Below are 13,937 nucleotides of genomic sequence, written 5' to 3'. Positions count from 1 at the left end.
AGATGACACCTATCATTCACAAAGGATCTGCTAAAACTGGTAATACTACAACATTCAAAGGATCTAAATCTATAATCTAATATTAAAAGAACTTGCGCAGATGACACCTGTCATTCACAAAGGATCTGCTAAAACTGGTAATACTACAACATTCAAAGGATCTAAATCTATAACTTAATAGAACCTGCACAGATGACACCTATCATTCACAAAGGATTTGCTAAAACTGGTAATACTGCAACATTCAAAGGATCTATATCTATAACCTAATATAAAGAGAACCTGTGTTGATGACACCTATCATCCACAAAGGATCTGCTAAAACTGGTAATACTACAACATTCAAAGAATCAAAATCTATAGCGTAATATTAATAGAACCTGTATACATGACACCTATCATTCACAAAGGATCTGCTAAAACTGGTAATACTACAACATTCAAAGGATCTAAATCTATAACCTAATATAAATAGAACCCGTGCAGATGATACCTATCATTTACAAATGATCTGCTAAAATTGGTAATATTACAATATTCAAAGGATCTAAATCTATAACATAATATTAATAGAACCTATACACGACACCTATCATTCACAAAGGATCTGCTAAAACTGGTACTACTACAGCATTCAAAGGATCTAAATCTATAATGTAATATGAATAGAACCTGCACAGATGACACATCATTCACAAAGGATCTGCTAAAACTTGTAATACTACAACATTCAAAGGATCTAAATCTATAATGTAATATGAATAAAACCTGCACAGACAACACCTATCATTCACAAAGGATCTGCTAAAACTGGTAATACTACAACATTCAAAGGATCTAAATCTATAACGTAATATGAATAAAAACTGCACAGATGACACTTATCATTCACAAAGGATCTGCTAAAACTGGTAATACTACAACATTCAAAGGATCTAAATCTATAACCTAATATAAAGAGAACCTGTGCAGATGACACCTATCATTCACAAATGATCTGCTAAAATTGGTAATATTACAACATTCAAAGGATCTAAATCTATAATGTAATATGAATAGAACCTGCGCAGATGACACCTGTCATTCACAAAGGATCTGCTACTTATGGAATAGGTTCCTTCTCTGTGTAAAGCAAAGCAGATCAATAACTCTCATTAAAGTAAACTTCAGTGAGTAGATAGTGATCTGTAAATTCTCCCCAAGCTGTCCTCTGTGGCCTTTGTTTATAGACAGGACAAATGTTGGGTCTTTCAATAGCTGAGCTCCTAAAGATCTACCTGATCAATTAATCAGTAATAAGCTATATACCTATGAACACTCTCTGGTATAATGGAACAGTAGCTCTAGCTCCATTTTACAACACACTCTCCTGACCTTAAATTACTACCTTAGTGGTGTCTTTATCCAGCTGTGAATTCTCTCTCTCTCTCTCTCTCTCTCTCTGTGTGTTATACCCCCCCCCAAAAAAAAGTCATGGCTAAATTTACTCCATACACACCATTTAGTTTACCATTACCTTTCAAGTTAGGTCATAGCTATAAATGGTTTGAAAGGAACCATTTCACTTACCTACATAACAATAATAAAATTAGCACCCCAGACACACAGACACATTTCAAAAAGTTTGCCAGTTTGAAATCTTAATGTGAGTTTGATATTTCGCAGAAGATAATGCTGCTTTGACTCCCCATCAATGTAAATCAAAGCTCATACCTGACCTCATACAAGCATAATTTAGTTTAATGGAAAGGAATTCAGAAATTTACACGAATAGCCCCCCCCCCCCAATGCTAATAAACATAACTCACCTCTAAATATGCACATTTTGATCTTGTAATTATAACTAGAGTAACAGATAATATACAACTTCTAAAGGATTTGTTGAAGCTAAACTCCAATGGGGTTATCACTAGAGTAACGTATAAATATACAACCTGGAAAGGATTCATTGAATCTAAACTCCAATGGGGCTATTGCTAGAGTAACGGATAAATATACAACCTTGAAAGGATTCGTTGAATCTAAACTCCAATGAAGCTATCAGTAGAGTAATGGATAAATATACAACCTGGAAAGGATTAGTTGAATCTAAACTCCAATGGGGCTATCACTAGAGTAACGGATAAATATACAACCTGGAAAGGATTCGTTGAATCTAAACTCCAATGGGGCTATCAGTAGAGAAACAGATAAATATACAACCTGGAAAGGATTCATTGAATCTAAACTCCAATGGGGCTATCACTAGAGTAATGGATAAATATACAACCTGGAAAGGATTAGTTGAATCTAAACTCCAATGGGGCTATCACTAGAGTAATGGATAAATATACAACCTGGAAAGGATTAGTTGAATCTAAACTCCAAGGGGGCAAGTTAATTTTGGGTGCTAAATGGAGTAATTAGCTAGGCTTAAAATGGCCCACAAGGGCAGTTATTCTAGTACTTACCTATAAACCTATACAGGTTTTAAAGTTGTGATTTGCAGTGCAGTCTTGTAATTGCTCTCTCTTCTTTATAGCATTCCCAGTTATGGAATACATGTTGAAAATAGCATTCTATGTCCAAATATATATTTTTTTATTTAATTTTTCAGGGTCACGGATTGAACCATAAAAGCCTAGCTACACGAAGCAAACAAATATACAAGTCATAATATCAGCATACAGTTATACAGTTTACTCAAACATACAATACATACAAGCATATTCAATTAAATTTCAAAGCAAATGATAACATACACATCCTCAGATATAAAAAAGCTGCAGATGTTTCAGGCTAAATGGCTGTAGTATAATTCTCTTGGACAGCACTGTGTTTTATTTTTGATAATTTGCCTCAGGCAAGACCAGCACTGTTGCGGGTATTCAGTGTATGTAAAAAGAAAATGTTTTATATGAGTGAGAAATGTATACAATGGAGATGAATTTGTTATCATACAAGCTTCTTTTCCAACCTCTAGGGCCAAGGCCTTAATACATTCAGGCTAGTAAACAGCAGTGGTCCAGATGTATCAGCTGTAAATTACCAAGCAGGCTTGATGTTAAGCTTTTTGGAGAATAAAGTAGCACCTAACCTACTCAGTTTTGAAACAGTGGTGAAAGTTTTGGGAAGAATTAGGAATAAAATCACAAATATGATTTAGTAAGCACAGAGGATTAAGACTGAATGAATTGTTAACCATATTATTTTCTGTAATCCAGGGTTTGATTCTCTTAGTCTCTTTTTGTGTACTATGTTACAATGCGCAAAGTCAGGTAAGCAGATAGTGTTTTAGGTATTCCCTTGAAAAAGGACATTTATGTCTAGTGGGCTTACCCAGTTAACAGATAAATAAAATAAATAAAAAAAAATATGCAGGTGGTAGAAATGATTGTACTTCGAGTCAGTGTATATTCTAAAGCTGGTGTCAACAGTTCTGTAAGATACACAGTTCTAGCATCACTGGTAAGGGGCTGGATTAATCTGTAACAAATGTTTAATGGTGTCTGAATTTTTCAGAAGGTCTTCTAAATATGAGAGTTAAGCCAGATACCTAAGTATGTGAGAAGCTGCACTGTTTGCATTGTCGCTCCATTAAATGCAGCTTTGATGAAGATAAATTGAGACATTTTTCTGTGTTAAATAGCATTATCCTGCTTTGTTAATGTTATAATTGAATCTTAGCTATTTGAACAAAAGCACCCTGCAGTTTAAGGGCTGTGGTGATCATCACCCAGGAGTGCTTAACTATCCATACTACCATGTTATCTATGTATAGTACTCTGTTTATGTTAGGGAGAGTGATGAGACATCACATTAATGGATTGTGGCGAAGGAAGCATACAAGGACATATATCTCAGATGTCTATGTGATGCCAGTCTTTAAAGGAAGATGATGGCAAATGACTGTCTCACAACTGCTCTCATACGCATTTTGCTGAAGTCACTTCTTTAATATTAAAAAGCAGTTGTGTTTAGATCATAATGATGCATCTTTCTGGCACCTGTGCCAACAATCATAGTCAAAGTCTTTCCATGACAGCTGTGAATACTTCATCTGGCATCCTGTAACCATGAACTTCCAGTTGCGTATTGTCAATGTTAGAGGTCACTTTTGTTTGAAAGCTAGTTTTAATGTGACAGTTTTTTTTTTCAAAAGCATCTACTTGCAAACTGTAGAACAAGATTCATGTGCTTCAGTGAGATGCAAATATCCATACCTACTGCACTGAAACACAAGTTAGTAGGTTAGTTAAAGACTCAGTTTAATTATTTGGGAAATGTCAATTGTATATCATAATTCTTCAAAGAATAATAAATAAGCTTACTTTTGAATTTCCAGAAATTCATGTTATTATATTTTATATTCAATATTCTACAACTATCCAGTGCATGCAAACCAGACCATTGTTAAGCAATTCAAATTACTGAGTGATTAATATTTTATTTATTTATTTTATTTATTGCATTTGTTTACTGGGAAAGTCCACTAGGCCTAAAAGAGCCTATTTTCTGTGGAGACCCGTGGAGAAAAGCTTCGATAAGAACGTAGATCTTAGGATCATAGGAGTTTACTAGGCTAATGACCCTGGGGCCCTTACAGGCCTAGCCAAGAATTTATCCCCAAAAACAAACCTCAGTCAGCACCTGTCACCCCTGTCAGTGAGGAACACAGGTGGAACCCCTGGGGCAAATTTGCGGTTTCCCATCCACTCATCAAGGTTGCGCTTGAAGAGGGTCAGAGAGGTACTCTGTTTGATGTGTATAGGAAGTTTATTCCAAAGACGGGGAAGCATCTGGGAGACAAACTGTCTCTACAACAGGTTTTGTTGATGTTGCATATTAGATTCAGGCCTTTCGAGCGGGTAATTTATAAGGAGTTAGACTTATGGATATGGAGCATCTCTAGTAGGACAGAGTCTGGAATTGCCTTGTAGGTGAGACACAGATCACCTCTGAGCACTCTGTACGATACCGAGTAGAGTGATCGTGATTTGAGCCTGTTTGCATAGGACAGGTGTTGGAGGCAATGGAGTGTCTTTGTAAGGTATTTCTGTGGCAATTCCAGTTGCTGCAGATGTTTGGAGAGGTACATTCCAAATGGGGCATTATACTTAATTATTGGTCTAATGAGGGACGACTATAGAGAGGTAATCACCTCCTTTTTTCTGTTTACAGTCCCTTAACTTATGAAGTGAGCCAAATAAAAGGCTTTTCTGACCACTGCCTCTACATGATATTCAAATGTGAGATTGTTATCAACCTGAGTACCCAGATCTCTCCCCACAGGTTGTGTGTTTAGGGGGTTGCCATTGATGTGGTAATCAGTAGGGCCGTGCTTTGCGGAATGGTATGATGATACTTTTTTTTTTGCATTTAGTTTGAGGCCATGACTTTGGCACCAGTTATTAGTTGTTGTGATACCCTCTTGCAGTATGTTAACATCATTTGGGGAGTCAATGACAGCACCCAACTTACAGTCATCTGCAAACTTGGTCAGCCACAGGCCTTTTGTCTTTGCCTGGACCTCTGAGAAGTAGATGCCAAACAGTAGGGGTCCCAGGCCAGATCCCTTGGGAACTCAACTAGAGACAGGTCTACTATCAGAGGTGGAAGTTCCTATTTTGATCTTGAGGGTCCTGTCAGTGAGCCAGTTGGCCATCCACCTGATGAGATAGGGATTTACTCCAAGTTGTGTTAGTTTTTCATTGATGCCTGAGTGAGGGATTGTGTCAAAGACCTTGGCCAAGTCAAGGTAAGATGTATGCACTGACTTTCCTTCATCCAGGGCCTTGGTGACAGTCTCAGAAAAGTCAATCAGGTTCAACAGGCAAAATCTGCCCTTAACGAATCCAAACTGGGTGGGGTCAATTGCTTGGAGACTGCCTATGTCCTTGTTTATGAGATCAATAATAATACGCTCCATGGCTTTACAGATCAGACTTGTCAAGCTAATGGGGTGATAGTTTTGAGGGTCAGTAGTAGCATCACCTTTGTGCAAGGGGATGACAATGGCAGTTGTCCACTCTGCTGAAATGAAGCCTGTACTTAGGCTGTGGTTGAAAAGGGTACTCAAAGGTGAAGCCAGTTCTTGCTGGAGATGGTGCAAAATATAGCCTGGGATACTATCAGGTCCCATGGAAGCTGTGTTCTTTGCCTTGGATAGGGCATTTAACACTTGCTCTATGGAGATGTGAGGTGTGGGACAAGTATTGCGGATGTTGAAAGGGCCTTTGGGGAGGCAGGGGATTAAAGTTTGCAGTGAACCTATCTGCTAGCAGGTTGGCTAAGTCAACAGGATCAGTGTAAGTGATACTGTTCGGTACCAATCCAAAACAAACCTGGGCCTTGCCATAGCGGTTCCTGACACAACTGAAGAAGGTTTTGTGATTTACCTTTGTTTCAGAGGCTAGTTTTGATTCAAAATTGGCTTTGGAGGTTTTCATTAGTGGTCTAATTTGCTTGTTCAAGCTAAGGACGGAGTTTTTCCAATTTGGAATGTGTTCCTTTTTACCCCTGGACAATAGTTTCTTTCTTTTGTTGTAAAGCCTGTTGATAGAGGATGTCCACCAAACAGTTTGTGTTTCCTTGAGGAACAGGTTTTAGATCTGTTGGGTATGGTCTATACAGTTCTACAGGTGCTTGTATACTGCATTGGCATACTGTTCAGCATAGTTGTCTGCATCCTCTGAGGGGGGCAGTGGTGTAAAGCTACAGATACCCTCCCTTAGGAAGTTGTAGTCAGCTTTTGAGAAGTTTTTTAGCTTGCCTACGGCTCGGGGGTTGGGTGAGATAGAAACTTTGACTGAGACAATTCGATGATCTGATCTCACCAGGAAAGAACATACTATGGGAGTGGTGCAGCGGTCACCCATGTTTGTGAAAAAAAAGTCCAGAATGTTATCTCCCCTTGTGGGGGATAAGACAAGCTGGTCTATTGCGTTAGAATTGATGAAGTCAAGGAATCATTGAGTATGTGCATTAGTGCAGGAATAGTTCACCCAGTCTATGGTGGGGTAGTTGATGTCACCAAGGACTAGGGTGTTAGGGGGTACCTTGATGGAGTCAAGTAGATCCAAGTAAGAGGAGTGGGTGTCCTGAGTCATGGAGGGGGGTCTATAGCTGCCTAAAACTTGGATGGGTGTCTTGCCAACTGTCAGTTGCATAGGTTGATACAGAAAAAAGGAAACATCAATTGGTACAAAATTAGAAAGAGTGTTACACATAGTGATTACAGTAATATATACAGAATATATATATATATATATATATATATATATATATATATATATATATTTATATATATATATATATATATATATATATATATATATATATATATGAATTTAGTTGGTTTGATTACAGTTATATACATACAGAATATATACATAAAAGCAGGAATTTAGTTGGTTGCCAGATGAATTCAATCAGAGAGGTATAAACAGAGATACATTAATCAGCATTATTGTACTAGCATCAACAAGTGATAAAAAATAATAATTATGGAGAAAATATCATCAGTCAGCAGAAGCAAAAAGCATTGCAGTTTAGTTATCATATAAGGAAGAGGTAGAGGTTAGGTTACAGAGCAGGTACAGAGCCAGGAAGAGCTGAGATGATTTTTCAGTATTTGTTTGAAGGTGGTGGTGCTGCCTGTGTTTCTTATCGAAGGTGGAAGTGAGTTCCATAGTTGGCGAAGGTGAAGGAGTTGGAGAATATTTGTTTGATTATGTGCTCAACAATAACAGTGCATAAACCATGAATTTTAAGTAAAAGAAAGTTAGTCAGCATGCAGACTATCACAGTTTTTAGCCATACATATTAAAGAGCTAAACACTGATCATTTTGAGACTATAAGCTTTAAACATACCTAGCAATTAAACTAATTTTTTCCTTGTCTGCAGAAAGTGTGACAGTAGCACCCTCTGCTGGAATTTGTCCTGTTTACAACAAAAGGTTTGTTAGCAGAAACAAACGCTTATGGACAAATGGGTTTTATATCTATAGATCAAGTAGTTGATGTACATTATATGCTTTCATGGTTATCAAATTGAAAGTTGAAAGAGACAATATGCATTAGTACTACAGAAATATACAGTGATGTTAATGTATTTGTGTTTTATTTTTACTATGTTTAATAGACTCATAGAAGTTACTAGGCATGCAGTCCAGGAGACCATTAAGGAGCCTATCCTAAATTTCCAACTGCCCTAAAGCACAAAAAACAACTGATTAATAAGTTAGGGTTTTAGTCCTGTCAGGAACATCTGTCCACTTTTTGGTCCGCTTGCCCCATATACTCAACCCCAGACAAAACCACTACATATATAAATGTGTGTGTGTGTATAAAACACATACAAAACACACACACACTTGCACACACACTCACTCACGCACACATACAAGCGCACATGCACGCACACACGCGCGCGCACATACCCACACACACACACACACACACACTCATGCACACACACACACACTCGCGCGCACACACTCGTGCACACACACACACATATAAGCGCACGTGCACACATACACACACACACAGGCACTCATGCACACACGCAGGCACACACACACGCCCGCACACACACACACACACGCACACATACTCACGCGTGCACACACACACACACACACACACTCACGCGCACACGCACACACACACACACACACACACACACACACACACACACACACACACATTTATATATGTAGTGGTTTTGGCTGGGGTTGAGTATATGGGGCAAGCAAACAAAAAGTGCACAGATGTTCCTGAAATTTTACAGTTTCTATTAATACTATAACAGATGCAGGTATTGATCCTCAGATTACAAAATACAGCAATGTATAGCATACTTGTCAACCTGTTAGCACAAGAAATCTGGACAAGGCCTAAAATAATGGGTGAAAAAAGGCCCACATATAGGAATAGGAAAAGATGTTAAATATTACTCTTATAAACTTAGAAAGTTGCTAGAATAACAATATTTTTGTTGGCATACATTTTTCTGAAGGATATGAAGTCTGAAACCCAAATGTATGTCATTAATTATTAATGTTGATCCTTAGTTCATATCAGTGTATTACAAATGTGGCACTTTCCACAAAGTACAAAAGTGGAACTACCACTGTTTTAGATAATAAAATGTAATCTGTCTAGACATAGCTAAAACATTTTCCACAGCTGGTAAACACCAGTCCTCACTATCTTGTATAGACAAGGAGATAACAAAAGGGGGAAAATTAATAAACATTACTGTGAGCTTGCAGTAATCACTTGGAATTGAGAGACAGCCTGAGCATGGTGCTCAGTTAGCAAGATGTGCAGCATTGCTTCTGGCTGTCTCTGAGGTGGTGCAACAGGCTAACAAGGCAGTCTGGAGGAGAGGCATATGTATAGTTGTCATGATCTCTTCCCTGAAACTGTGAAAACAAAGAAAATTCAAACCACCACGCTGTAAAAATACCAGGTGTTTATTAAAACACTTAACGTAAGCGTTTTCAGGTGAAAAACCCTTCATTAGACATTTCACAAGTAAACGGAATCACATTTAAAACAGAGTAGCCAATCACAGTCAATACTGAGCCCTCCTCATCTTGAGGGCAGGTTTAATGGGAATAACACCATTCATCCCAGGTGGTCTATGTGCACACATCTCTATAATCCATTTACTTTCATAATATTCTGTTAAATTGCCTATATCACCCCCTCTCATGGATAACTTCACAATCTGTAGCACAATAAAATCAAAAGTATGCCCTTTGTAGTCACTTACATGCTGATATACAGCATTGTGGGTGTTAACTGTACGTATTGCTGATAAAGGTTGCAGTATTTTATTTTTTACTTTACAGTTAGTTTTACCCACATAAAATGAATAGCAGTCTGTACACTGGGCTAAACAGACAACATTGGGTGTATGACAATCTGCATACGATGACAACGAATATTGTTTACTAGTAGCAGGATGAATAAATAGATTGTTCTTCCTAATGTACTTGCAAGTTTTGCAATGTTTTCATGGAAAAGTTCCCTGATGCGTGGTATTAATAGTACATTTCCTAGGTCTCTCATTGCATAGCAGATCTTTTAAGTTCTTATTTTGTTTAAAGCAAAACAATAGTTAATGAGTTATAATTTCCTTTAATCTGTCATCTGTGTGTAATATGCCCCAGTTTTTTCTGATGATATCACAAATTCCTCCTATGTTATTACTATATTTCAAGGTTACTCTTATCGGTTGTCCCAGAGTCCTAGTATTATCAAGATGATTAGATGTATCACTAGAAAACCAAGGTTTGGCCTTGGTTTGTCTTTTATTAACACATTCCTGATAAGCTAGATTTATTTTATCAACCTTATAGCCTCTCTCCTGAAAAGTAGTTTGTAGCTGAAGTGACGTGTGTTTAAAACACATTTCATTAGTGCATCGTCTAGATGTCCCTTAGTTATATTTTCAAACAAGTGTCTAGGATGCATGCTATCGTAAGGTAAGAGTGTGTTACACCAACAATCCATTCTATATAGCATAGTGTCAATTACATCACGATCACACTTGTGTGAAATATAGTAATAACATAGGAGGTATTTGTGATATCATCAGAAAAAACTGGGGCATATTATACACAGATGATAGATTAAAGGAAATTATAACTCATCAACCATTGTTTTGTTTTAAAGTAAATAAGAACTTAAAAGATCTGCTATGCAATTAGAGACCTAGGAAATGTACTATTAGTACCACACATCAGGGCATTTTTCCATGTAAACATTGCAAAGCTTGCAAGTACATTAGGAAGAACAATCTATTTATTCATCCTGTTACTAGTAAACAATATTCATTGGAATTGTAGGCAGACTGTCATACAACCAATGTTGTCTATTTAGCCCAGTGTAAGGACTGCTATTCATTTTATGTGGGTAAAACTAACTGTAAATTAAAAAATAAAATACTGCAACATTTATCTGCAATACGTACAGTTAACACCCACAATGTTGTATATCAGCATGTAAGTGAATACAATGGGCTTACTTTTGATTTTATGGTGTTACAGATTGTTAAGTTATTATGAAAGTAAATTGATTATAGAGATGTGTGCACACAGACAACCTGGGATGAATGGGGTCATCAGCCTATTAACAATCTGTGAATCTATGGAACATACTGTAGTTTCTATGGTAACCAGGGGTGGGAGTGGAAGTAAACTTCAGCAGTGTAGAGAATTTTTCAGTGATGGGGTCAAAATCTGAAGATAAAATTAAGAAGGGGGCACATGGTGGAACTGTGTAGCATATTGTGAACACCACCTCTAAATGCAGTGTCAATGAGACAGGATGCACTGAATAATAAAATATCAATAACAATAATAAGAAGAATAATGATAATAATGACATATCCACAATAATAAATAATAGTAATAATATGAAAAGTAACAACAATAATAATGAAATATCCACAATAATAAATAATAGTAATAATATGAAAAGTTACAACAATAATAATGAAATATCCACAATAATAAATAATAGTAATAATATGAAAAGTTACAACAATAATAATGAAATATCCACAATAATAAATAATAGTAATAATATGAAAAGTAACAACAATAATAATGAAATATCCACAATAATAAATAATAGTAATAATATGAAAAGTAACAACAATAATAATGAAATATCCACAATAATAAATAATAGTAATAATATGAAAAGTAACAACAATAATAATGAAATATCCACAATAATAAATAATAGTAATAATATGAAAAGTAACAACAATAATAATGAAATATCCACAATAATAAATAATAGTAATAATATGAAAAGTAACAACAATAATAATGAAATATCCACAATAATAAATAATAGTAATAATATGAAAAGTAACAACAATAATAATGAAATATCCACAATAATAAATAATAGTAATAATATGAAAAGTAACAACAATAATAATGAAATATCCACAATAATAAATAATAGTAATAATATGAAAAGTAACAACAATAATAATGAAATATCCACAATAATAAATAATAGTAATAATATGAAAAGTAACAACAATAATAATGAAATATCCACAATAATAAATAATAGTAATAATATGAAAAGTAACAACAATAATAATGAAATATCCACAATAATAAATAATAGTAATAATATGAAAAGTAACAACAATAATAATGAAATATCCACAATAATAAATAATAGTAATAATATGAAAAGTAACAACAATAATAATGAAATATCCACAATAATAAATAATAGTAATAATATGAAAAGTAACAACAATAATAATGAAATATCCACAATAATAAATAATAGTAATAATATGAAAAGTAACAACAATAATAATGAAATATCCACAATAATAAATAATAGTAATAATATGAAAAGTAACAACAATAATAATGAAATATCCACAATAATAAATAATAGTAATAATATGAAAAGTAACAACAATAATAATGAAATATCCACAATAATAAATAATAGTAATAATATGGAAAATAACAACAATAATAATGAAATATCCACAATAATAAATAATAGTAATAATATGAAAAGTAACAACAATAATAATGATAATAATAATAGTAATAATAAATAATAACAATAATAATCATTCTGGTGTGTTTAATATCTATATTTCAAACTGTGACTATAAGAATATAGGCAATCATTGTTAAGGAATGATACACAGAAGCCTACTATATTGAGGCAGCAGTAAACAGGACTATATTTCTTGAGCATTAGACATCCTCTACTTTCTTAAATGCACATTGGAAGGTTGAGACATGTTGTGATGTATGTGTACATATTATCAAGAGTGTAATCTACTAATATAATGATCTAAACAAATGATTAACTCAATAAATGAATAAAAAAGATCCAACCATGAATGAAGGCAGAACGACCTTTATAGTAAAAAAGTACAAGCGCTTTCGTCTGGACAAGACTTCTTCAGATACAAAATACACACAGGTGCTACAAAAATTTATAATGCCTCACAATGCAGTCAATTAAGCTTTTAAAGAAACACACACATATAAAGAATATGCAATAGTAAATTATTTGATACACTAATAATAAATACATTGGACTAAGAAACATTAACAAAAATAAAAACCATCTAGATCTAAAATGTAATTCATGTTAAACTCTGGCTGCTTTTGCTAGTAATACTGGTTTGATACTGATGTATTCATTTAGACCAGGAGCAATATGTGCCCTCAGCCTAAGTTGCCATTTGAGTTCTTTATTTAATAAAATATTTTTACAATCTCCCCCTCTGACATTGTCTCTAACAACTTCAATAATGCCAAATTTATAACCAGAAAAGGAAGCACATATCTCCGAATGTTTAAAAAGTGCACTACTTTCCTTGGCTGTCCTAAAGTCATATGTGTGTTCATATATTCTGTCTCTGAGTGCCCTTTCAGTTTTTACAACATAAAAAGCAGGGCACCCACCACAGATCGCCAAGTAAACCAACATCTTAGTTCTGCAGTTGCCCCTGCAGAATCTGACAAAACTGTTAAGCCCATTCTTTAGTCTAACGTTTGCATCACTAATAATATAGGAACATTGGCTGCAACTACCACAAGGAACAGTGTTCTTATTAAAGTGTCTTGCGTTGGTATCAATGTACTCAAAAACTTTTTTGAAATTCCTTCCAGTCCTAAATGTAAATATAGGTTTTGGTCCTACCGCCTCAAAAAGATCTTTGTTACTTTTTAACATACACCAATTAGAACTAATAATATTGGTAAAAATGTCAGAAAATGTAGTAAACTCTGTAACACAAGACCCCCTAAAGTCTTTAACATCTCCACCCTGAGATCCTGTAACCACAAAGGGTTGACCTAACAGAGGCTTATATCTTTTGCCCCATTCACCATAAACCTTGGCCAATATATCACAAACCATATCTATAGGATAATTC

This window comes from Protopterus annectens, chromosome 12.part0, assembly GCF_019279795.1.
Source record: "Protopterus annectens isolate FY-2018-M chromosome 12.part0, PAN1.0, whole genome shotgun sequence".
Lineage (NCBI taxonomy): Eukaryota > Metazoa > Chordata > Ceratodontiformes > Protopteridae > Protopterus > Protopterus annectens.
The sequence above is the reverse complement of the archived record's forward strand: the minus strand, read 5'-3'. Positions refer to the sequence as shown.